This window comes from Patagioenas fasciata, chromosome 7 (assembly GCF_037038585.1).
Source record: "Patagioenas fasciata isolate bPatFas1 chromosome 7, bPatFas1.hap1, whole genome shotgun sequence".
NCBI classification, from domain to species: domain Eukaryota; kingdom Metazoa; phylum Chordata; class Aves; order Columbiformes; family Columbidae; genus Patagioenas; species Patagioenas fasciata.
This window is the reverse complement of record NC_092526.1, coordinates 36031780-36054521: the sequence shown is the minus strand read 5'-3', so window position 1 is coordinate 36054521 and position 22742 is coordinate 36031780. Positions and strand designations below refer to the sequence as shown.

Sequence of the window (22742 nt, the reverse complement as noted above, 5' to 3'; positions counted from 1 at the left end):
TCTTCCCTCTTTTGCAATTTCTCTTAGCTGCTCTAACCTTCCTTTCTGCCCAGCTAAGCTGTCTTAAGCTTGAGCAATGCCTCTGGGCTGACCTAACTTTTTTGTGCGCAAAAGGAAACATAAGGATTCATCCTTAATTGCACCAAGGGGAAAAGAAAACGCTAATGGTGTTATAATGGAAACACAACCCCACCTAGATCTGTATGTGACGCTGCTGCATAGAGAGGCCTGGGCGTCAGAGGCCGGGGTTGTGACCCTGTGCGAGGCTCATGCCTGTGTACCGACAGCAGTAAGGCATTAAAAAATAATAATCTAGGCAGAGTTCCCAGGTAGCCAGAACTACCGGGTTGCGTTTTGGTTTTCTGTGTGGTGTTTCCTAGATGTTTTTCTTATGCAGCAATCCTCCTCAGCCCAGAGGGGCTGGGCGGTGAGTTGTGGGGATCCCCGGGTGTCCTCAGTCACAGGGTTTTCCCAATGCAAGCTGTGGAAGGGCTCTTCTTGCACACTGGGTATGATGCAAATACCTCCAACTTCTTCATGGATACTTGTGTCCCACCGCAAACCAGTTCAGTGGAAATCAGTCGCTTTGAAGCTGGGAGGTCAGTACTGGCCTCAGCGTGCCACATAGCATAAGATAAGGATGTGTGAAAAGCATAGAGAGCAAAGACTCGCTGGGGAAGCAGTGCTTCAACCTGGGGACTGTAACTTTAAGTGGTTAATTACAGCCCTCAGGCACTGGGATGGGGAAATGCCGTGGAAAAGTGTAAGGAAAAAGGAACCTGCCTGGGATTTGCCACAGACATTGGAGCTGATCAACAGCAGAAACCAAGGCATTGAAGCTCATCTGCACCCTGTAAGAGCAGAAAACAAGGCAGCAGTAGTAAGACCAAGAGACTAATAAGAAGTCAATTTATTACATGCCTTATCTTATCCTCCCAGATCCTCTTCATTTCCTGTGTCCAGAGAGATAGAAAAGCAAACCAAAAGGGAACACGTTAACAGTGCACAGCAGCAAAGCAGCCTTTTTCTCATGGCTTCCATGGGCCAAGTCTGAGCAAACAACTTCTCTAATTACGGTCCCTGTCTGGATCCCATTAAAGTTAGTAGATGTGAATGCCAAGAGAGTTCATTATTAGATCTGGTCCTTTTGGGTGCTGCATCCTGCAGTATCTCATCTTGTTTATGGGTCATCGTGAGCTGGCCTGTGCTGACACATCTGATAGAACTGTTTGAGTATGTGGACATCATAATGGGATCAGAGATACCCTGGGCTTCGCTACCCTTTTCTTTTCCTTCCAACTGGCAACCAGAATGGCCTGTAGAAAGCAGGGGAGAAGCATTACCTGGTTATACTAGTCAGGCTTGTCGTGCATAACAGGGAGAAGTGAAGAGATGCTGAAGTTGCAGTTACCTTTCATGTGGTCCATCTGTCTGAGACCTAATGAAAGTTTACTGGACCTTACTGGAGTCTGAATTCAAGTTTTTTCTCTCCAAACCTGTTCCTTTATGGGCTTGGTTGCATTTTAGAAGCTCGAAAAAAACAATCCTTTAAACCGAAACAGAAGAAAAATGGTCATTACAGCACATTCCTTTCCAGGCTGGCACATTAAGGTTTTAAATTAATAGCACAATAGGAAGAAAACCAAAAGGAAGCAAGATCAGGGACAGAGGTAGAGGAGGAGCCCCATGAAGGAATATGTCCACGAAGTCTCTCCTACCACACAGCTCCTAAATTGTTCCCAGGAGAGGACTGTGGAGCCCAGGCCTAGTTAAACCAGCCCCACACTTATCCAAGCTGTGGCAGGATGGGGCACTTCGGTGGTGCCAACAAGTGAATATAGGATGAGGAAAAGACGAGAGCAGACAGTCTTGATGTAGATGGAGAAGGTGTGTGGTTCTCCTGGTCAATCTGCCAGGCTTGCCTGCCTAACGTGAGGCATGCTTTAGTTTCCAACTAAAACTTTTGACTGGGTGGAATGGCGTTTTGCAAAAGCAGGAAAGACAAATTGCAGCATCCGAGAAGGCTCGGTACCTGCATGGCCAGCTGTTGTGAGGTCCCGAGGCTGTGCTTGCTAAAAGTGACTTTCTGGGTCATGCTGGACAGAGATGAAGTCTGTTTGAAGTCCAGATGACTTCAGCAAGAGCCGGTTAACACAGCATCGCTCAGCACACGGACCTCTCCCTGTTGCTATACAAGCCTTTTTGAGGTCTCCCAGGACAACCTGTGTTTTTAGGCTGGAAAGGCGTTCCCTGTCTCTGCCTTACCTTACTTCTGCAAATGAAAGAGGAGAGATGGGCAAAAGACCCTTGACGCCTTCTCATTCTTGAACTTTTATTAGGACAAAGTTCCTTCTCAACACAGAGCACAGTTTTTTACGTGTTGTCTTGTGTTTTGTTTGCTTGGAGAGAGCGCTGGCACACGGTCCAGGAAATTAGCTCTTAACTGAAAGCATTTATGTAATTGGGGAGGGAGGGGGAGGTGTGTGTGCACTGACTTTGGGGAAGTTCAGTCTACAAAAACAAACCTCACTAACTACACTTGGTTCTGATTAAGTAAGATAAATCTGTCAGTGAGAAACTAAATTTACCAAGAGGGTAACCTCCTGTCCCACCGGCAATGGTCAAGCTGTATTTGTTTCTATTGGGCAAGTTCCAGAATGCATTGGATGGTGAAAAACAATCCCCAGAAATGTGAAAAATGTGGAATGAAGTGGGGGCGGGAGGAGGAAGAGTGGGGAGAGAGAAGATCAAGCGACGAATAGCAACACAACGAGTACAATTTCAGCTCTTTTGCTGCTTCTGTGGCTCAAGTAAGAAAGCCCAACATGTGTGTGCTGGAAATGCAGTCAAGGGAATCCCAGCTCATGAAAATTGCTGCGTGTGGGATCCTTGCAATTGCAGAGCTGAAAAAGCCATGCTAAAGCTAAAATGCAAAGGTGTACATGTCACCAAAGCCATCTTAAGTGCTGGTCTGTATAGTCAAGGTGTAGCTAGCCCTCTGTGCCATGAGGCCAATGCTGGCCTTGGACACACAAGAGGCAGTGTCTATATTAGGCTCATCAGAGGATGTGAGGAGAATTGGAAGGACCAGGCAGCAGCAAATGTGACGACACAAGGTGGGTCTTGCAGTTGGTGGAGTCATGATGTACGTCCCTGGTTATGTTAAGGTGGGAGAGAGATGATTTTGCAGTTAGAGCTAGGACAGCTGCTTGCAAAGGGTATCTTCAGTACTGCTAACTCTCATCAGTGTCACCTGCAGGGCCCTTTCTTACAGGGACACAAGCTTTTGTCACATGCTGCTGGCCAGGGTGAGCTGCTTTTGGATGTGTTAGCCTGCCTGCTGCTGCCAGATGGTCCTAGCTGTGTGTGGCTTGAGACACATGCCAAGGATGCCCGATCTACTGCTGACCTAGCTGTTTCTTTTTGTTTTCTCAACAGTTTGCTCTCTTTAAAGCTTTATTTGCATGCTGTAAAGAGCTGCTTTTGGTCACTCTTGATGATTCCTTCTGCAGTCGAAGACAGGGACATGTTTGGCCCTGCCAGGGAAGAGTTTTGTGAGCAGAGATTCCCACTTGCAGCAGGACCGATGGACCACAGCATGGCAATGGCAGCTCACCCCCAAACTCCCAGCCATCCCCAGCTTACCTGGAGGGAAAGTTCCTGTAGCCACTTTCCAATGGGCTCATAAAGGTGCCTTGTCTATCTGTGGTACCATGACAGTTGCCCCTTTGGTTAGCTTGCCAGAATATAAGCTGGTTATCTCCTGGATGAAAGTAGCTAGAAACCAAGCTTTCTAACAGACCGGTCCGGGACAGGGTGGCATCTGTAGCACATGCTTCCCATCCATACCATAGCCACCATCTTGACTTCTTCAGCAGGGACAGACCTTCAGTGAGGATATTGTCTCTAGGACACCACCACTGATGGCTCATGGACTCCAGTCTGCTGTGGGAACTGGGGAGGACTCCATGCATCCAGAGCAATCTTTCTCTAGCATACAAGAGATGTATGCATGGTTGAGATTTGGCTAGCTACTCAAATATGTCATTGTTTTTGATTAATCGATAAGTCACTGACATCCATTGGCCGGGAATGAGAAGACAGGCCCGCTTGGTTCAGGTTTTTAGCCCTCCATAGCAATGCTTTTTGTGGAAGAAGTGCTGGGAGAGGGGTAAACTCATGTGGTCATTGGCAAGCAGAGAGCTCTCACTTCCAGGTTTGCTTTTGGGACTGTTTGAACTGCCTGATCCCTTCTGAGTCTTGGGGATATCATAGCTGAGAAAACCATACCAACAGCAGGAGGATGACTTGGCTCCTGAAGAGCCCATCATGACTTGCTGAACCACTATAGAACATGGCTGAGTTTAGCAATAACCGCATAGCACTGCGGCATCTAAAAAGCCACCATTTTGCAGATTAAGCATGAGAGGCCCAAAGGAGATGTCAGAAAAACAAGCAATGAACAGAACAAACGATGAATTGGGGCCGGATGCCTAGTTGGTGTAAAGTGGTGTAGCACTGTTGGATTAGCTGGAGCCAGGTGGACTTCCGCCAGGTGAGGATTCAGCTCTGCTGTGAGAGCATCCCTGTGCTGCCTTATTCTAGTAGCTTTGGGTCTCTCCAATGGCCTATGCAATCTATACAACAAGGATGTGTTTGTGTGGGGTGTGTGTTTGTTTTGGTTTGGTTTTTGTTGCCTTTTTATTTTTTTTAAACACACTTTTCAGCTGCCAAAATAAACCCTGAGATAAAGACAAAAAAGGCATTAACAATACTGACATGTACTCTGGCTGCATTTCCTCTGACTATCCCTAGCTGGACCTTGATAAGCTTGATTTCTTTGTCCTTTAACTCTACCTCCTCCTTAATGAGATTTCCACTGAAATGAGCTGGGCTGGGTTCCCAGCTGCAGGAGAGCAGGGCAGCTGCACAAATTGATGTCCTTTTAGAAACTGGTCCAGGGAGAGCTGCTCCCATCCATGACAGGAGGCAGGGACAGGCAGGTTCACACCCTGTCTGAACAGGGAAGTCTCCTGGAGCCCAGCAGCTTGCAGGAGCACAAGCTGCTCCGACTCACTTGGTGCACCCTGTGCCTGTTCCTTTGAGGTGCTTCAAGTGCAAGGAAGAGGAAAGATTCATCCCCAGCAGCAAACCCAAGGGGTGAGGTTTGTGTTGACCACCTTATGCAACACCATCACCCAAGAACTGAAATTGTCCCTTGGACTTGAGCCAAGTACAGCGTAGGTTGGTGTGACAGTCACCCATGCCCCTTGCCTAGCCCAAGTCAGAAGAGGAAGGGTGGTATGTTTCTGTCTCCAACGACTGTAATTTATCAGTGCTCTGTGTGCAATGGTAGACCTGTCACTGGTTTCCCTCTTAAATTTTCTCTTCCACAATTTCATCTACTCTTTTCCCATCCCCTGTCAGACTCTCAAAACATATAAGCTTTTACTATCAGTCTTCAAAAAAGCTGACTTGGATTTCTTGTTTTCGTTTCTCAAACAAAAAATACCTCTGTTTGGTTCCCCTGATTTTCTGCAGGAGTTTTTATATGGGTTTTGGATAGATGAAGTAAATTCAACCAGTGCTCCAAAAAATGTCTTGCATTAAATGACATAGCCAGTTTTCTCTTTCCCAATAGGGAGTCAGTAACAGATAAACAAGTAGGGACATTCATAGGCTCTATTCTGGAGGAATTTCATGTTTATTTTCTTTTTGGTGGGACAGCCTTTGCTGATACACAATAAATGTTTTAGATCTGGGCTGCTGTGAGGAGAGGAGCAATGGGTTGTAAGTTTTTCCTGTGGTTGTGTTTGTATGGGTCGGTAGTGAATGGACCTGGAGCTCAGAGATGTTTGTTTCTTTCCTTTGGGACATAGTTTCTGCAGCCTGATGAAACTCATAGGTGGTTTTGAAGAGGGTCACAGAGACCAGATTAGGACTAGAGTTTGCAGAAGGAATTTATGTTTTTTGGGAGGAAGGCCTCATTTAAAATGTCAGAAGGAGAATATCGGGTCCCAGCCATGGAATATTTTTGCAGACAGGATCTGATCTGGGGTTTAGGTCTTTTAGGTCAGGCTGGCTGAGACATGGAACAAGCCTGCACCCTTTGGCCTCTATGTGTTTTGAGGAGAGAGGGGAAAGGGTTTTTCTTTAAGTTAAAAAAGGGTGGGGGAACAACATACATGTACTTCTTATTTCCTCAGTCTCCCTGGCAAAAATAGTTGCATTAATGTGTGTGAAAATGATTTACAACCCAGCCTTTATGCTCGCATCTTTTCCAGGCAAGCCAAGATGGCATGAAGGGGGGGATGTAATTATCCCCCTCCACCCCAAAGAATCTCCATTTTACGGTGAAGGCTCACTGATTTATTGCAGGTAAGAGATACAGAGAGTATTTAAAGGATTATTTAGCAAAGCAACAGGAGGAAGGCGCTTTATGGGCTGTTGCCATGGGCTTGGTGCTGGGGGACGAGGGGCTGCGGTGGGGTCACCTCACCCTTACACAGCCATGTGAGGTAACCTCAACCCCACTGCTGTTGTCCCCAGAGTGGCAAGTCAGCCACAGCCCCACAAGTCCTCGTTGTGGCTGCCACCATCGCGATTAAAAAAAAATAATTAATTGTGAGGCTGTGAAAGTAAATCCCAAACCAAAACAACCCCCGCATGCAATTTATTGCAATTATCCAACAATTTTGTAGTTGTTGAAAATAATCTAAGGGCTTGCGAAGAACTGCAAGTCGTATTCAAGTCTTCTGAATGTGTGCAAATGGGTTTTATTAGAACTGGAGGTTTTAAAATATAATTACTGCTCTCTACTATAAGTTGAGGGACTTCCCAGAGCAGGGTGATGGCGGTGCTGCCGAGACATGCTCTTGTGTCCAATCCCCACAGTTTCCATGGGCATGAATGTGGGCTCTTTGGCTTGACAATCTGGCTGAGTCAAAGGCTTGGTTTAAATAGTTCAACTCCCTGTTGAAATGTTTTGGTTTTCCTTTCTTGGGATTGGCAGGGCTGGGTGTGTGGTAAAACAGGTAATCTCCATTAGTTAAAATAGTGCCTGGACACTTAATGGGGTTCAAGGGCTCTCTGGAGTCAGTCTGTGGTGCCCAAACCTTATGGAGCAGCCCAGTGCTCCATGCCTCTGAAGCCTGGACAAAGTCATCGTGGTCCCAGCTGGCTGTAGGAGAATCTGACAGGGAACAGCATCTCTTCTGGGGCAGGCAATGCCCTGGAATGGTTCTTTTGGGCAGGCCATGGGAGGGGAGGCTTTGCTTCCATCTCTTGTGTCAGGGTAGGAAGGAAGCTACCTTGCCTGACCTGTCACCTTCTGGAGCTTGTGGGGTGGCGTGTGTGGTTGTCTACCTCTCACTGCACTTGAGCTGGTACTGTTCTTCACCTAGGACATCCCTCTTATCTTTCACAGGAAGGAAACATTGACCTGAGTGAAAGATCTTCGGGCTTGTCTGCCTGGCTTGTGCTGGATGCAAGAGTGGATGGTCCCATGTAGCCTCTGTCCAGCCAAGCTGGTGTTGGGATGGTGTGTGTCAAGTCCCATCCAAGCAGCGGGCAGCTGGGAGCACAGCTGTGGTCCAGCTCTCCCACCACCTCAGCTTGCTGTCGTGTTTCCCTGATAAATGAACTGCTACATCGGGGAAAAGAGTGGGGAAGAGAAGCTATAGCCCAGACTCCACACACAACAGCTGCGTTCTTGATGCAGGCCCCCTCAAGGCTGAGACACTCTCTCTCTGTGGGGGAGAAGGTCTCGCTTGGTAGGGGATCTGCAGTCTCCTCCCCTAGACCTCAAATCCCCCAGTGTGCTGGAAGAGAAGGTGCTCTCCCACAGAGTTCGGCTCCATGATCAGCTGCGGGTCTCTACCCTGTGTTGGCTCGGAGACTTTCCCCTGGACTGCTCTGCTTTTGCTGCCATCTGAGTAGCTTTGCCCCTGGCAAAAGGGTGCAAAGGACAGCTTGCGTCCCCAAGACTAATTTGTTGACCTATCTGATGGCAGGCATCTGCTGAGAGTAGCGGGCAGGTAATTTTCCATGTCCATCTTGGACTGCATGTGGATAAAATTAAGGAAAAGGGAAGACTGGAAAAGAAACAGACTGTTTCTGCAGGAACAAATGAGTATATTGAAAGGGAAGGGGAGGGAGGAGAAACTCAGCCCTGTTCCCAGCTCCCTTGCAGATTGAATAAGATGTCCAGTGCCCCAAGTACCAAATGGTCTCAATTTGCTTCTGCGTCAAATAGAGCTGGTTCTCAGTTGGCCGGGACCTTGGCAGGACTATGAGGATGCATTTCATAACAGCAGCTCTTGTTAAGAAAAAGAACAACAACAGCATCAAAAACCTGTTGAAACTGTGCTATGCTCAGAACAGAAAACACATGCAAAGAGGAGAAACTCCCTCAATGAAAAAACCAATGCAATTAACCCTGACAAGCTCTGCAAACCAGAGGCAGCCAAGGGGTGGGAAAGGAGGGGAGAAATAACCCAATATCATTTTATAGGCAAATGTAAATGGCTCACTAGCTGTCTTCGAACAAAATGTTCCTTGGTGGGAAAAGCAAGGGGATGGGCCTGGCTGTAGGAAATATTGCAGAAAGCCTGGCAGAGCTTCCTGTGAAACAGCTTTCTTGACATGCTGGATGAAAAGATTGCTCTGCTTTCTCCTACTGCGAGGAGAGCTCCCAGGATTTTAGCCTTCGAGCTGGGGCTAGAGTGGCAAGGCACAGGTGCTTGGGGATCCTGCTTGCCTGGTTAGGCAAAGGGAACTGCTCTCTGAGGTGCCTAAAGTCAACTCTGAACCCCTCCACATCATCTTGTCCATCAGTAGAAATATCGATCTGCTCTAGCGCCTCCTGAATAAATATGACTAACTGCAAGCTGAAGGTCCTTCTGGGAAGGACTTTGCTCTACTAGGTGCTGCACAGTGGTCAGGGAAGACATACAGAGTCGTCTTCTTACTTTAGAGCTCAGCTGGACCAAAGGAGGAGTGAGTGCAGCTGGTGTAAAGCAAAAGCAATGTTAACAAGTGGATTGCATGCAAACCTAGTGTGTGCTTGTCTGGACTCTGAATCATAAAGCACCTAAGTCAATAATACTTGATCCTGTCCTGCTACTGCTGCTACCCACAGCTCTTCTCCTCTCCAGTGGTGGCTGGACAGGAGGGGTATAACATCCAGCTGCTGTTTCCACAGTCTAGCAGGGAAGAACCTTTGGGCTTTTTAGCTGAGACTAAACCAAATCCCTGCTGCTTATGGTCTTGACAGGGAGACTGATGTCCTTTCCACATTGTTAATAAGTATACCCTAGGAAGGGTGGCCTTGGTGAATCTTACTGGCTTATCTTGAGCTTCTCCCAGTATCTCTTAATAATAAAGACACATTTAGAAATGGTTTCAAAAGGGGGAACAAACTGAAGAGAAGGACTTTTTTGCTGCAAAAATAATCAGTCTGATACATAACTGCCCTGTGTAGCCGTATCAAGGTCACTCAAGCCAGCACCTGAAGCTCAGTGTACTAGGAGCAGAGACATACCTAAGGCTGCTGCATCCCTGAGCTCCCAGCTCATATTCCAGCATCAGGATTTTGGGGAATGTCCAGACCTGGAAGTTTCCATCAGATCCCAGTGTTTTTTAGGCATTGTTGGATCTATTTTCTTCAACTGAGTCTGATTCTTTTTCAGTTGTCTTATATTCTTGACTCCCACAAAGTCCTGTGGCAATGAGTTCCGCTGTTTAACTGTGTGCTGAGAGGAAAAGATGTTTCCTTTTGCAGTATCAAACCCATTGCCTGATCCTGCTGATACAGATCCCTTAGGCCTTGGATGGTACAGAATAATGACCGGCTTTTGTATCCTTTAATAATTTTTTTAATTTGGTTGTGACTGTCCTATACATTTTAGCTCTTTGAGCCCTTTCTGTTCATACCTTCTCCAGACTTTTCCTATGCATGTTGAAGAACAGCATCCTGGTAGTACTTGATCACTATTGAAAAAAATACATTAGTTTCACACTTTGTTTTCTACCATCTTCTCCCTTTTGTGAGGATCTTAATTTAGTTAATTTAAAAGCCTTTGAGGTATCTTGTCAAAAGTTTTTTTACAATATAGCACAATGTGTTGCACTTCTCCCAACATCTTCCACTCTGCTCTCTTGCTATTCCCAAGGTCTGGCTTGGCATAAAGTACTTGTAGCACCAAGGATTTCTCCCGAAGCTCTCTTCAGATGTTTCACTTCCCTCTTTATATATATACATATATATATATATATATATATTTTTTTTTTTTTTTTAATTCAACCTGAGAAGCACTTACAACTTTCATGTTTAAGCTCTATCAGAGCTTATAGGTGAATTACAGCCTGGTCCTGGTAGCTGATTTTTATTTTCCATACCTTGGCTTCAGACAGTTCAGGTCTCTCATGACCTCTTTGCAATGAATACAGATTGCGGTTAGTTTTTCTGTGCTGGTCCTATTTTCCTGGCTGTGTGTAACAGTGAAGTGTCTCATGTGCAAGTACGTGATGTGAGTGGAGTGTTGGAGCACAGCTGGCAAAAAGAAGTGTTTTTTGAAGTCTTCTCGTTTGTTTGGATTTTTTGTTTCTGGTCTCCCCATGGAAGATCTGAAAGTTTCAGTTTACTTGTCCTGCAAGAAGGGTGAAACAGCTGGACTCAGAAGATCAGTACCTCCTGCTCATTCTCTCTCAATACATTTTTAATTGACTCATAATACCCTATATCTTACTCTGCAGTATTGTCAACAGCCTGTTTCCAAACAGCTGGCTGCATCTCTTCCTCTGAGAGCACCCACAGAGTGGGAGGAGGGGAGACCTCCCCTTTGTCATTGTGCAGGAATGTTGATGGATGGTTTTATTATTATTATACATTTAAAATACTTCCACTTGCCCATTATAAACAACAGATTACTTGCAGATACCAAGCATGCATTTCTCAGTTTGGCAATGAAGACTCTACCAGTACAAACACCATTCTGAGTGCAACCTTGAGAACACAGAGCAGCTGAATTGAAAGTTTCCGGTGTACCTGCATTAGCATCGCTTTTGCTGTGGTCAGTGATGCACCTGGATGCTTCTGATGTTTATTTTTCCCACCATGTTGCATCGTCTCATAGCTCATTGGAGGAGTCTGTTGCTTCCTGGGCTACCAGTGAAATGCCAAACCATCTGTCTCCTTCCAGCCTATGCAGGATGAGGTGTGTTCCCCTTTTCTGGGTGGGAGGTTCAGTGAAATAGCTTTGGATGGGTGGGATGTATGCTGCTGCTACAATGTGGAATGGGTTTGGGGTGATGATTATCAGGGGCTAAAGAGACTGTTGGCCAGCTTCTGGATGCTTGCTTTTTTGACCCAACCTTTTTCCTCATCTAGAGTTGAGGGTTTGGGCAGGGTTTGTACGACATACACACTCTAGCTGCTTCACATTGACTGCACCTTGTTCTGAAGACCACTAGAAAAGTTCAAAAACACAGTGGCGATGTTTGGCTCCAAGTAAGAGCCTGCCCATTCTGGTCTGAGGATTAGTCTGTCGGTATTTTACTCTAGCAGGGGAGGTTTCCATAATGCTATCCAGTTGAGCCTGCTAATACTGAGATATTGGCATGTTGCTCTTTAGGGTTTGAACTTCCAGGAATTTGTAGGTGGAAATCTGACTCACTTGCATTGTCAGAGCCTGGTGATGGTGGTGGTGAATACAGAGTTTTCTGCTCAAGCTGCGCTCTGCTAGCACGGTAACCCCAAGTTTAATAACAGCTTTGGAATCAACTGGAGAGTAGCTATTGTTCTCGGGGCTTTTTCATGCATATATTACTTCAAGGTTTTCCCTTCCTTTCAGCTTAAGTACTTGGGGATAGAGGAATGAGGGAAGCAAGCTGCTAGTGCCTAATGCATATTTCTTGGAGCAAATGTATTGGTTTATTTTTTTTTTAAACAGTTTATTGCAAATGTGGAGCAGCTGTGGATTTTGAAATGACTCTTTTTTTTTTTAAACATGGGGTCATCCTATTATTTCTTAGCACTCTTGCTATAGAAAAAATTCTGATATTGAAGAATTTATAAGTAGTTAGATTCAACCATATTTTTCACTTCCTAATCTATTGAAGTCTATTCAGAAAGCAGCCTGATGAGAAGGAATCTTGGGGTTCCTTCAGGGCTCCCTCTTGCCCTTCCCTTCTGAGACTGAAATTAAGGCAGCCCACAGTTCTGCACATCAGATCTATAAAGTGATTTAGGTATCCAAGTCCCAGCTCTATCTCCAGGGACATCCAATTTTCCTATTGCCTTGTGTGCTGCACAGCAAGGCTCTTAGTTACAACCGAGTGCTCGCAGGATGCCTGATCTGGGCATCCCTGTGCGTCTTCTCTGAGGAACCTGGCCAGAGAGGATTTGGGGATTTATGCAGTAGTGCTGTGATTCAGGTTTATTCACTCTTCTCCTTAAGAGAAAATGGCAAGATTATTGTTCTTCAGACCATAACGCCCTCAGAGATTGTGCTGTACAGCTTTGGTATAAGGTCAGGGAGAAAACAGGATTCAAGGGGTCCAGGTGAAGTAGGGAGGGCTCCAGATCTTTGTAGGGTGGCTGGCAAGGAGGTTTTTCACTTGGTTTTACTGGAGGTATTTGTCAAGGTATTATTGCTGCTTGGGGTGGATGGCAGTGAGTATTAATTTTATAGCACACAGTGTGTGCAGTGGTTGCTAGTGCTCTGTGAGGCTGAAGATGGGCTGGCAATTCATTTATGAGAATTATCTCAATTAGTCCTGCAAAAAGTGGAAGTGCTGATTGCTTCTCTGTGTTGGGCAAACGCTGTGGTGGCCTACGGTAATTCCTGGAGGTGGGTGATGTGCTGACTGCCTAGTTATATATTCTCAACTGTTGTCCCTCATTGAGAGCTGAAACCCTTCAGCAGGGCTTTTTGTTCCTGAGAGAACAGCAGAGTTTCCTGTGTCTGTGTGTGCTGGTCTCCTCAAGACCTGGTTTTTAGCACAGCTCTGTTGCACAGTGGATGCAGATACCCTGTAAGAAAGAAGCAGACCCAGTGTATTTTGAGGGAGGAACATAATAAGCCAACCTGGCACAGCACTTCTGTGAGCCTGACAAGTCAACCCTGACAACATAAACAGCTCTTTGGGGTGAAATGTTGCTTTTCATCTTCAAAAACACACTGGCCAAGCTCTCTGCCAAAGCATGGCATGAATGAGGTGCCCTGTATTTTCTTGATCTTCTGTTCTGACCATCTTCTGCAAAAGAGAGAGAGCTGCTAGCTTTGCAGTGCCAGCCCATGGTCTGTAGACCTGGGAGCTTTGGTGGTCAGTATGTTCTGCATGCAGAGCTGCCCTGAGCACAGGAGATGTGAGAGCCCTCCCTTGGCCACACAGCGCATCCCAAAGCTATTTCAATGAGGAGACAGAATAGGAGCTGAAGCCATGGCTGCTGCAATAGCAGCAAAGCCACCACAGAGCCCTGGACTCATCTCCAGATGCCTCCTGCACGGATGCGCTGGGGACTTGCACAAGATCTCCTGGGAAGGAGGGGGAACGGGGCAGTTTGCTTTGCAGGGTTAATGTCAGCCTTCCTAAATCCTCTGCCATCCCCAGCTCTGCTGTGTGCACCCAGGCCCTCGGCTTGAAGTTTGGGAATGCTGGCCTCTAACTTTTGACCTCCCACACAACTCTAATTCCAAGAAACAATGCCCTAAATCTGCTTGCAATGACAGCTCACTGATTCCTACGGCATGGCTTGTTAAAAGATCTGAATATACTAATAGGAACTGGCCTGATAAAAGTGACTTTTTTTACCTCCCCACTTAGCAGCTATATGCAGCCTGGGGAATCTAGAAATTAAATTGGCTTTTTTTCAAGCCTCTTCTATGCAACAGAAATGGGACCCCTGCAGTGCAGTGCAGTGTTTCCAATTATATTTTGGGGCATGTTGCTAATTTTTGGCAGACAGAGAGAAACAGGCCAGGCAAATGGCAGGTGGCAGGCTGTTTTCATATTTTACCAGGAGCATGGGGGAAGGGAGAGGGGAGAAGGAGCTGAGCTCTCTCTGCCAAGAAATGTGACCTCGTGCTAGTGCGAGCAGAACAGTTTTGGCAGATGCCCGAGGATGGAGGGCTGGGCAGGGATGGCTGGGCCCGTTTACATCCCATCCTGCTGGGAACACGCATGCATGCATGCAGAACTCAAATAAACATGCTCGGGCAGCGGCAGCCTCCAGGTCTGGACTTGGGCACCTCTTGATCATGCGTAGCTCCACCAAGACTAATCGGCATCACAGGGCACTCTCAGGATGTTGGTGTCATTTGCTCCACCTCTCTCCTGTTACGTATCTTTCTCCTCTGTCTTTGCCACATAGTCAAAAAAAAAAAAAAGTTGGCTTTTGTTCACTGATTTATTCATAACACAGCTAATGTATTCAAGATGGCACTGTCTCCGGAGGGCCTGGATGATTTTTCAAAGCTATTGCACAATCTGCATCTATGTGCATGAATATGTGGAGTGAGGGTATTAATCACCAGAAGCTAGTACCCAGGATCTGCATATATTCCAGTGTGCCTTTCTCCTTCAGGATAGTGGCATGGTGACATGAATTTTTGAGTCAGAAACGTTGTTATGTTTGAAGAGAGCGGTCAGAGCTGGTTTGTGTTCACATGGACCAGGAGCAGAGCACCCGCCTCACCCCGGTGATGGACTCTGGAGGGAAAAGCACCAAGACTTGGTATGGAAGTTTCAGGATGCTTAATTTAGAAAACAAATCCAATTGTGAAAGAAGGTTATGAGATATCTTATGCCAGGTCAACTTGAAGCTTTTCTTAGGCTGGGTTTATACTGAAGCTTGAAGGTATTAATTTTGTTAGATAGCAGTTAGCACACTGGAGAAAAAGAAAGCCTTTCCTTCTGAAACACTGAAATGAGAGACTAGAGATGGGAAAAGATTTTTTTTCCTGTAGAGGAAAAACATTGGTGAGGTAGACATGATATTGCCAAGCGTTAGGTTTTGGTGGAATTGCATCTTTTGTAGCAGACTGGACATGCTGAAAGTTTATTTCAAGCCAGTTTTGCTGCTGCGTGCTTAGATGTATCATCAGAGGTCTGATGAAATGTCGTGGTGGCAAAGAATATAAGCTCTGGGTAGTAGAAAGCAAGATACTCACTAGAGTGGTTTGGGGTGAGTGTGACTGGCAATGTTTTCCTTTCTAAAGCAGGAAAACCACTTTGCAGGTCTCTCGTTGGACCTTTTTGAACTGTTGTTGCAGGTCTATGGGGACTTGCAATGGAGTGAGTTCCCAAGGGTGCGCGTGCCCGTGCTCTGCTGCTGAAGCGCATCCCCTCCCAGCTGGTGGCTGTTTTATTCTGCCTGGCAGTGGAGTTACCCCAATAAGCAAGATCTCAACATCTCAGCTCCACCCTTCACTCTGCCTATTCAGGCACTGACATTTTATCCTCAGCCTCCTTCTCCTGCTGCTGTTTTGCCGCAGGGACGAGCCCAGATATTTTTGGCACCATTGCTAATGTTCTTGAAATGTCTTTCAGCTGATAGCAAGCCAGCTAGTTAGGGACTTGCAGGATCCTCAGTGACCTTATTTCAGAAGCAGATTGTCAGGGTTTCAACCTGTTAATTTGCTTTCTTGTAACCTGCCTGAAGGGCCTGGAAATTGGGGCCCTGGTCAGCTTAAATCTTGGCAGTGTGCTTTCAGGAGGAGGTGCTGCCTGAGGATGGAGGGATATTAGTAATGGATTGTTCCACTGCTAATGGGAGTGTGGTTAATATATTGCAACCCTTATGTTAAACATTTTCTGATCACATGTCTGAAATTAGATGACAAGCAATTTGGCATTAGACCTTCTGTACAGTGATGAGCTAAATCTGGCTCTTGGTTCCACTGATGTAAGTTCAAAAATGCTCTATTGACACCACCTGAGGGAAGCTGGAGGAGAAGATTGGTTTGATGCTTTTTTTTTGTTTTTAACCTGTCTCTGTAATCCATTTGCTGTCAGTGCTGAGAAGGAGTTATAGGGCGTGCACTTGGTCCTCTGGAGGGAAGTCAGTCCCTTTTCACACTAGCATCTCCGCTTAAAGAGCTGAAAAACCTTGTGAAAATCCATGGCCTGACTGCTCTGACTTTGATCAGGCTGATCTAGCATTTCAAATCCACTCCATACTGTGGCAAATGATGCTGGTGACAGTGGCAAATCTTACTTTTCGTGGAACTTGTCACCTGTGGTTGTAGCACTGCACAAGAGGTGGACACGCTGCACTCAACACCATTGATGCAGTGACTGTCTTTGGTGTCCTGGGCAGACATCTGGTTCCTCCTTTTGTCCCTGGGCAGGACCAATTTTTGCATTAGTAATTCCCAACAGGTCTTTGTGGAGCCTCCATGCTCTTCCAAGGCATCATCTCCCAATGTGTTGTTGCCCTTCCCACTAAAGACTTTTTTTCTGAATGTTTAGCCTGAATTTTCTTTGCTGTTGTCATGCAAAGACATAGAATGTTTAATGATTACATCTGAATTAACCCTACAGTGATTTAATCTGAATTAGTCCCAAGACAAGGTGCCTTTTACCTGGAAATAGCAGTGCATGATGGAAGGGGGAAAATGCCAAATGGTCTAGAAAAGGATTTCCGGACCTCTTGAGTCTGGTGTGTGGAGCCAAGCGGTTCATTAGGTACCCCCTGCAACACACAGACCTTGAGGTGTTACGCTGAAGTTTGCGGCAGTTGTTACTTGATGTCAGAATGGCTCTGGTGGCCTTCAGAGCTGTTATTCTCTCTACCCTCCCCTGTGCAGTGATGGAGAGTTTAACGCTAGATTATCAATCTTTATTAGCATACTTGGAGTACTGATGAGCCTGATCCATCGCCTGCAGTACTTACCAACTTATGAGATCCATTTGTGTTTGAGACTTATCGCTAACCATGTATCGGCTTTGCTCTGATTCCAGAAATGGTAACCACTTATTTATAAAGTCTGTTTGATCCTCAGGCAGGGCTCACTGCCATATGCCACTGAAGGCTTTTCTGTATCTAACTTATCTGCACTGCTGCTGTTGGGAGGGCAGTCCTGTCCTGGCAATGGGGCCTGTTTTACATCTGGACAACATGGAGATCTCTGGACAGGACTAGGATGCCAGTCTGTCTGGTCCCAATTCCTATGCCTGACAGCAACCAGTGACTCTGTAAGACTATCCACCCCAAGAGACGCAGGTCCTTATTCCTATCGAAAGCTATTTTGAATCCTGAAGCAAAAATGAAAAAGGAAAGCTTAGCAAACAGTTAAATGCAAAGAGTGTTGTTAGCACTGTGAATGGCCAACACAGCTTCAAATGTGCCTTGGGCTGAGACATATCCTTTGTTTTCCTGCTTTACTTTGACTTGCAAAGATGAAGACCTAACACCTTGTTGTCTTCTACAAGCTGTCCTAGTATGATCTTTGCTCTTGAGGCCACTGAAATTCACTCCGGACCCTCAGGCACACTTAGATCTCCAAAAATGTCTGAATTCATTAGCTTGGATGCCAGAACCCATGATGCTGTGCAGAGTCTCTGCTTCCCAGCATCTTAATCCTCCCTTTGCTTATTTCTGGAGTCAACACACCCAAATAGTAACACACCCCAGTGCCTGTGACATGACCTGAAGCCTTGAGACACAGTGGAGATGGTGTTACATTTTTCTCAACTGCTTGTAGTGTCCATATAGTATAAAGGGAAGGTGCTTTGAAATTGTGTTGGGAGAAGCAGTATATACTCCCAATTTCTCTAATTAAGATCTTCGTAGGGTAGGATGTGTAGTATTTTTCCCCATGACTTGCAAATCTTTAGCCATCTTGCAAAATAAAATAGAAATTGGGTAAGTCATTATACGCAGCCTTTTTTCCTGTTTTGTTTTTCTTTTTGTTTTCCAAGCTGTGATTAAAAATACGAAAGCTTCAGCTCTGCTGTCTGTAAATTGTGTGCCTATGTTTACATTGGCATTTGAACTAGAATAGAGTTGTATTCATTATGAACCAAAACGAGATGGGGGGGTGAGGAGGGGAATATACCCCTGGAATGATAATAGCTAAGCACTTGCACGCTAATAAATTTAGGTGTTAATGTCTTGTTTTTGTGCTGTTTGGTTGCCATAGAGATGGGCTGCGTGAACTAATGGGTTTGTTGTGAGAAGTTCAATACACATTTGCCAAACGTTCTGTTTCTCTAGTTACCTCTCTGCTTTTTCCCATGCCATCGAGCAAATGGGTTTGGAACCGAAGCCATTCCGTGTGTTGAGAGTGAGGAGTGTCTGGGAGAGAGAATCCCAGAAAACGGGGCTTGCTGCAGGTTCTGCAGAGCTACTAAAATAGATGCAGGAAAAATCAGGGAGCAGCACTGTTTACAGTTTAACCCTGCGAGGCTATTTTGGAAACCAGCATATGTATTTATAGTGTAAATTCCACAAAAGGCTGCGAATCCATGTCAGTATGAACAGAACGAGCAAGGAGGTAGCACTTACCTCAGGAAGAGATCAAGATTTCCCCTCTCGCTCCATAGGGACCTGCAGCATAGACTTCCCCGGTGGATCCACCAGGAGAAAGCATACCAGGGGAGATCAGTCTCGCTTGCTGCATGAACTTGGTACGCCTCTGATTTGCACTGCTTACTTGTTCCTTCTGCCTGGGGCTCATCCAGGGCTAAAACCAGATCTCCGTGACTTGGGTCCTACCCCACTGGGATGCTTGTGGTGAGCTGATACTTCTGAGTTGGATGTTCCCATGTGATGACATCTGAGGTTTAGCAGCAGGCCATTTGGAGACCGCTTCTTGATTCTAGGAGTGAATTTATATAATACTCAGGACAGATCATAGCTTTATGAATTTTGCTTTTAAAGGCCCGAAGAGATTGTTATTCTGTTCAATACGTTGCAGACCAAAAAGAATACCAGGAGGACTGACTCCAAGATATGTGCAAGGGGTGTCCGGTTTCCCAGATCTTTATTTCTGCTGGAGGAGACACGTGCACCCATTTGTTCCTGCACAGAGTTTCCATTGCTTGGCTTAGCTGACGTACAGAACATCTCATTAGACAATCATGTTTGTGCACAGAATGTTCACCATGAGCATTTTTCTTCCGATAGACTGAAAAATAAAATAAATAGATGATTATTGTTTGGAACAACACCTCCCTTGTTCCTGCTTTGTGATAAATCTCATCTCAGTTTTGTTTGCAAAGCTGTATTTTTGCTTTTAAAGTTGGAGTCTCTCTCTCTCTGTCAAATCATCCAGCTGTGAGCAGTCAAAAGAGACCCTGACTCATTCATCTCTGCTGCAAAGGCAGCGGCGTTCCAAGGAGCTGTGGAGTGTTTCAGGAGAAGAGTGCACTGGGACCAGCACCGTGGCATGGGGAAGGTGATGGAAGAGGTGAAGGAGCTGCTGCCGAGCAAGTGGCCGTTCAGGGAAGAGGAAAACAATGAGATGTTGCTTTTGTGGGTTTCTAACACCCGTTTGAATGTCCTCTGATGCAAGATGGGAGGTATCTGTCACTAAGGGGGAAATGAACCCATCCAGCTATGGGTGGTGCCCCTGGGAATTTACACTTCGCCTTAGATTTATGTATCTTTTTACCTAGAAGTTCCTGAAAATGCACCAGTGGTGTTTATTTTTGTCACACCCTGCTCACTTACAGTGCCAATGTGTGCTTTCTTTCATTTAAAAAGGAAAAAAAAAGCAAAATCTAAAGCTCTGAACAAATTTTTATTTTTCAAAGTTAAAATATTTGGTGGCTGCCAAGCACTAAGCTGAAAAGTTTGTTGCCAAAATATTATTTTTCCAAAACTTCCTTTTCAAAGTTGGTGCTTGTTTCTTTGTTTGTTTGGGTGGGTTTTTTTTTTGTTTTGTTGTTTTTTAAAAAGGCTTTTTTTTGTCCCTTGCATTTTTATGCAGAAAATTATTTGTGTGATTTCTTACGCTGTGCTTATCATAGCATGTCTGGAAAACTTTATCCAAAATCAGAGTGTGTCTTGTTTTAAAAGCTATTTCCTTCTGTTTCAAAATATTTATGATTTTTGGCCGTATTCAAGGCATAATTTTTGTGGTGGGGAAGTTTTCCGTATCTACTGGCAAAGATCAGTGTGCTTTGACAATAGAACAAGTGATTCACTAATTGATGCCAGGGTGATGGGACAGAGTTTTGCCTGGTCCTGCCCTTTGGCTGTTTTTGGAGCATTTTGGTTTGTTATTTGGCTCTGTGGTTGCCTGGGAGCCCCATCTGCAGTCTCGCAGGGAAAGACACACCACCAAAGCAATGCCTGAGCCAGCAGCCGCTGCCGGTGTCCCCTGTGGGATGTCCACTCTGGTCACGACGTTTCTCCATGCCGGCAGAGGGAGTCACCAACCTGAACAGCCCCATCTAATAATCAGGTTGGCTTTAGCAATGAGCAGTCAACCAGGGAGCAGAGTAAAGATTTATAGAACAAGGACATGGGGCTGAAAACCTCCTTGGGGGAGGCAGATGCTGTGCCAGTGCCCTGTGCCCTGCTCTGAGGGTGCTGTGAGGAACTGGGATGGGGAGATGGGCTGTGCTGGGCTCGGTCAGTGTTCCCCCCGTGCGCTGGGCTGGCTCTCCTGGGAGTTTTGTCCAAGCAGTTTTAGAGCAACAGCTCTAAAATCAGTGGCTTTCCCAGGATAAAAGGCTGATCATTTTTGTTGAAGGTGGAAAGGGAGTGAACTGTATAAAACGACAATTACGGATGCCAACCAACAGGCTGTGCATCTTTGAGGTATGTACGCGCAGCTTACTTTCGCTTTCCCAGCTAATCTTACACAAATTAAAGCAAATGCTACTAACTGAGGATGGAACCAGGATCTTTTTTTAATGGCATCTTTCAGTTAATTTGCTAATTCGTCAGTGGCTTGTGAGATGTAGCACAACACACTTGTTCCAGGTGTCTTGTGGAACTTCTGATATGGTCTCCTTCAGTTCAGAAACTTGTGGCAGCGTATTCCCCAGGACGTGAGGCAGAGAGGAAAGGAAATGGGAAAATGACTGACATGTCAGGAAACTTGGCTTGAGTTGTTAGAGCGAAGTGTAACGCTGACTGGAAAACAACTGCCTATGCACAAAGCAGAGACTTCACTCTGCCCTGGTGAGGTGGAACTGAAGAAGAGTCTTTCCCTAATTTTTTAAAGAAGTAGAAATGCAACAAGACATGACTTGTAGCCTAGAAAGAGAAACCTGATGTACGTGAGGAACTCATGGGAGCATCGTAAAACACAAGTGACTCTCTTGAGGTCTACGTTACACCAAGAGTAACAACAAACCGAGAGGTGCCACTCCTCATAAATGAAACTGTAGACCAGGTACTTGCTGTGGCTTTAGGAAAGGTTATGATAAGTAGAACTGACCTACACTTTTAAAATACCTTTTATATAAACCTATAAATGAAATTATGTAGACCAAAACTGCCTAGTCATGCTAAAACCTTAGCCAACACTTTGCAAGGCCTATGACTTACTTTTGATATTTGATGGACATCTACTAAACTTAATTAAAGTTTAATTAATGTGAGTAGGCTAAATGTGGTAGGTCAGCAGGCACAGCATAAGCTAAAATATTGTTGGCAATAGCCAACCAAAAAAACCAAAACAAAAAAACCAAACAAAACCAAACCAAACCAAAACAACAACAACAACAAACACAAACCCAGGAAAATTTTCCTCTGAAAAATAAATACCTTTAAGGGACTAGTTTAGACTAGCTGCTTTGTCTTTCAATGCTGTTTAGTTTTTTGTTTGTTTTTTTTTCCCCTCCAGGCAATACTGACCAGTTAAGAGCAAATCCTGTTTCCTTGCATCAGTGAAAAAGAAAAAATCAGTTTTTGCCCTTCATGTTTCTACAGCACTGTGCTCTGGAATTTCTCCCAAAACAGTTTTCTTAAGTCTTGGCATATGACAGAGAGAGGTATGTCTCGCTGTTTTCTGCTATTCTTTTCTTTCCAATAAAGTGCTAGATAATGAGTGCTGTGGTTAGGTGGCCCAGCGGACTTTATTAAAGATCTTATAATTATTTATTAGAGGGCTTAAGTGGAATTTGGCAGCATGTCACCAGTCTTGCTGGCCACCATTGTTTAGGATGTCCTTCATAGCTAAGGATGATGTTTCCTTGACTATGAAATGAAATTTGGAATTGATTTGGGTATTTTGGCATGCAGACAACTGTGTTGACCTGTGGTGATCTCTCCTTTTTGTCCTAAAAGTAACTGTGCTGCTCACTGGGTGTACGACTGAGCCGTTCAAGATCTGTTGATGCACCCTTGGTCTGTTCAGCTGCTTGCACATGAAGGTGTGCTCTTGCTGTCCAAGAAAGCTTATGGACAGCTGGATAATGACAGGAGGCTTGCTCATGTCAAAGCTTTTTGTTCCAGTAGGTAGTATTGTGTCTTGTAGCATGAAAGTACTCAGAAAGCAAGATAGTAGGAAGAGGCTAATTTGATAGTGTGACCCGCAGGCTGCTGAGTTCAAGGTCCCACTCTGAATCAGGTCCACCAGGATCAGGAGTTCCACTCTGGCCCTGAGACCAAGCGCTGGTAAGCCACAGCATTCTGCAGTCAGCTCTAGCAAAGATTCCGCTTTTTTCTTATTTTATCTGTCTTGATTTGATCATCCCTAAAAATAATCTGCAATGCAAGATACTGCAGTGCTGAACTCCCCAGCTGAGCAAGTGGAACATGTTGAGAGGATTTCTTGGAT

General features: G+C 45.3%; 1 long non-coding RNA gene across 12 annotated transcripts in view; it reads left to right on the top strand.

Annotated features, from left to right (window-relative positions):
- Positions 1–22742, top strand: part of LOC139828459 (uncharacterized) — a 55505-nt gene that overhangs the window by 9128 nt on the left and 23635 nt on the right. For 11 of the 12 annotated variants that reach the window (XR_011740069.1, XR_011740071.1, XR_011740072.1 and 8 more), the window contains 5 exons: positions 6285–6378; positions 7427–18633; positions 19281–19527; positions 20706–20773; positions 21807–21954. This is a non-coding gene — a long non-coding RNA (uncharacterized lncRNA). The remainder of the gene's footprint in view (positions 1–6284; positions 6379–7426; positions 18634–19280; positions 19528–20705; positions 20774–21806; positions 21955–22742) is intronic. The other variant, XR_011740076.1, reaches the window with a different exon arrangement.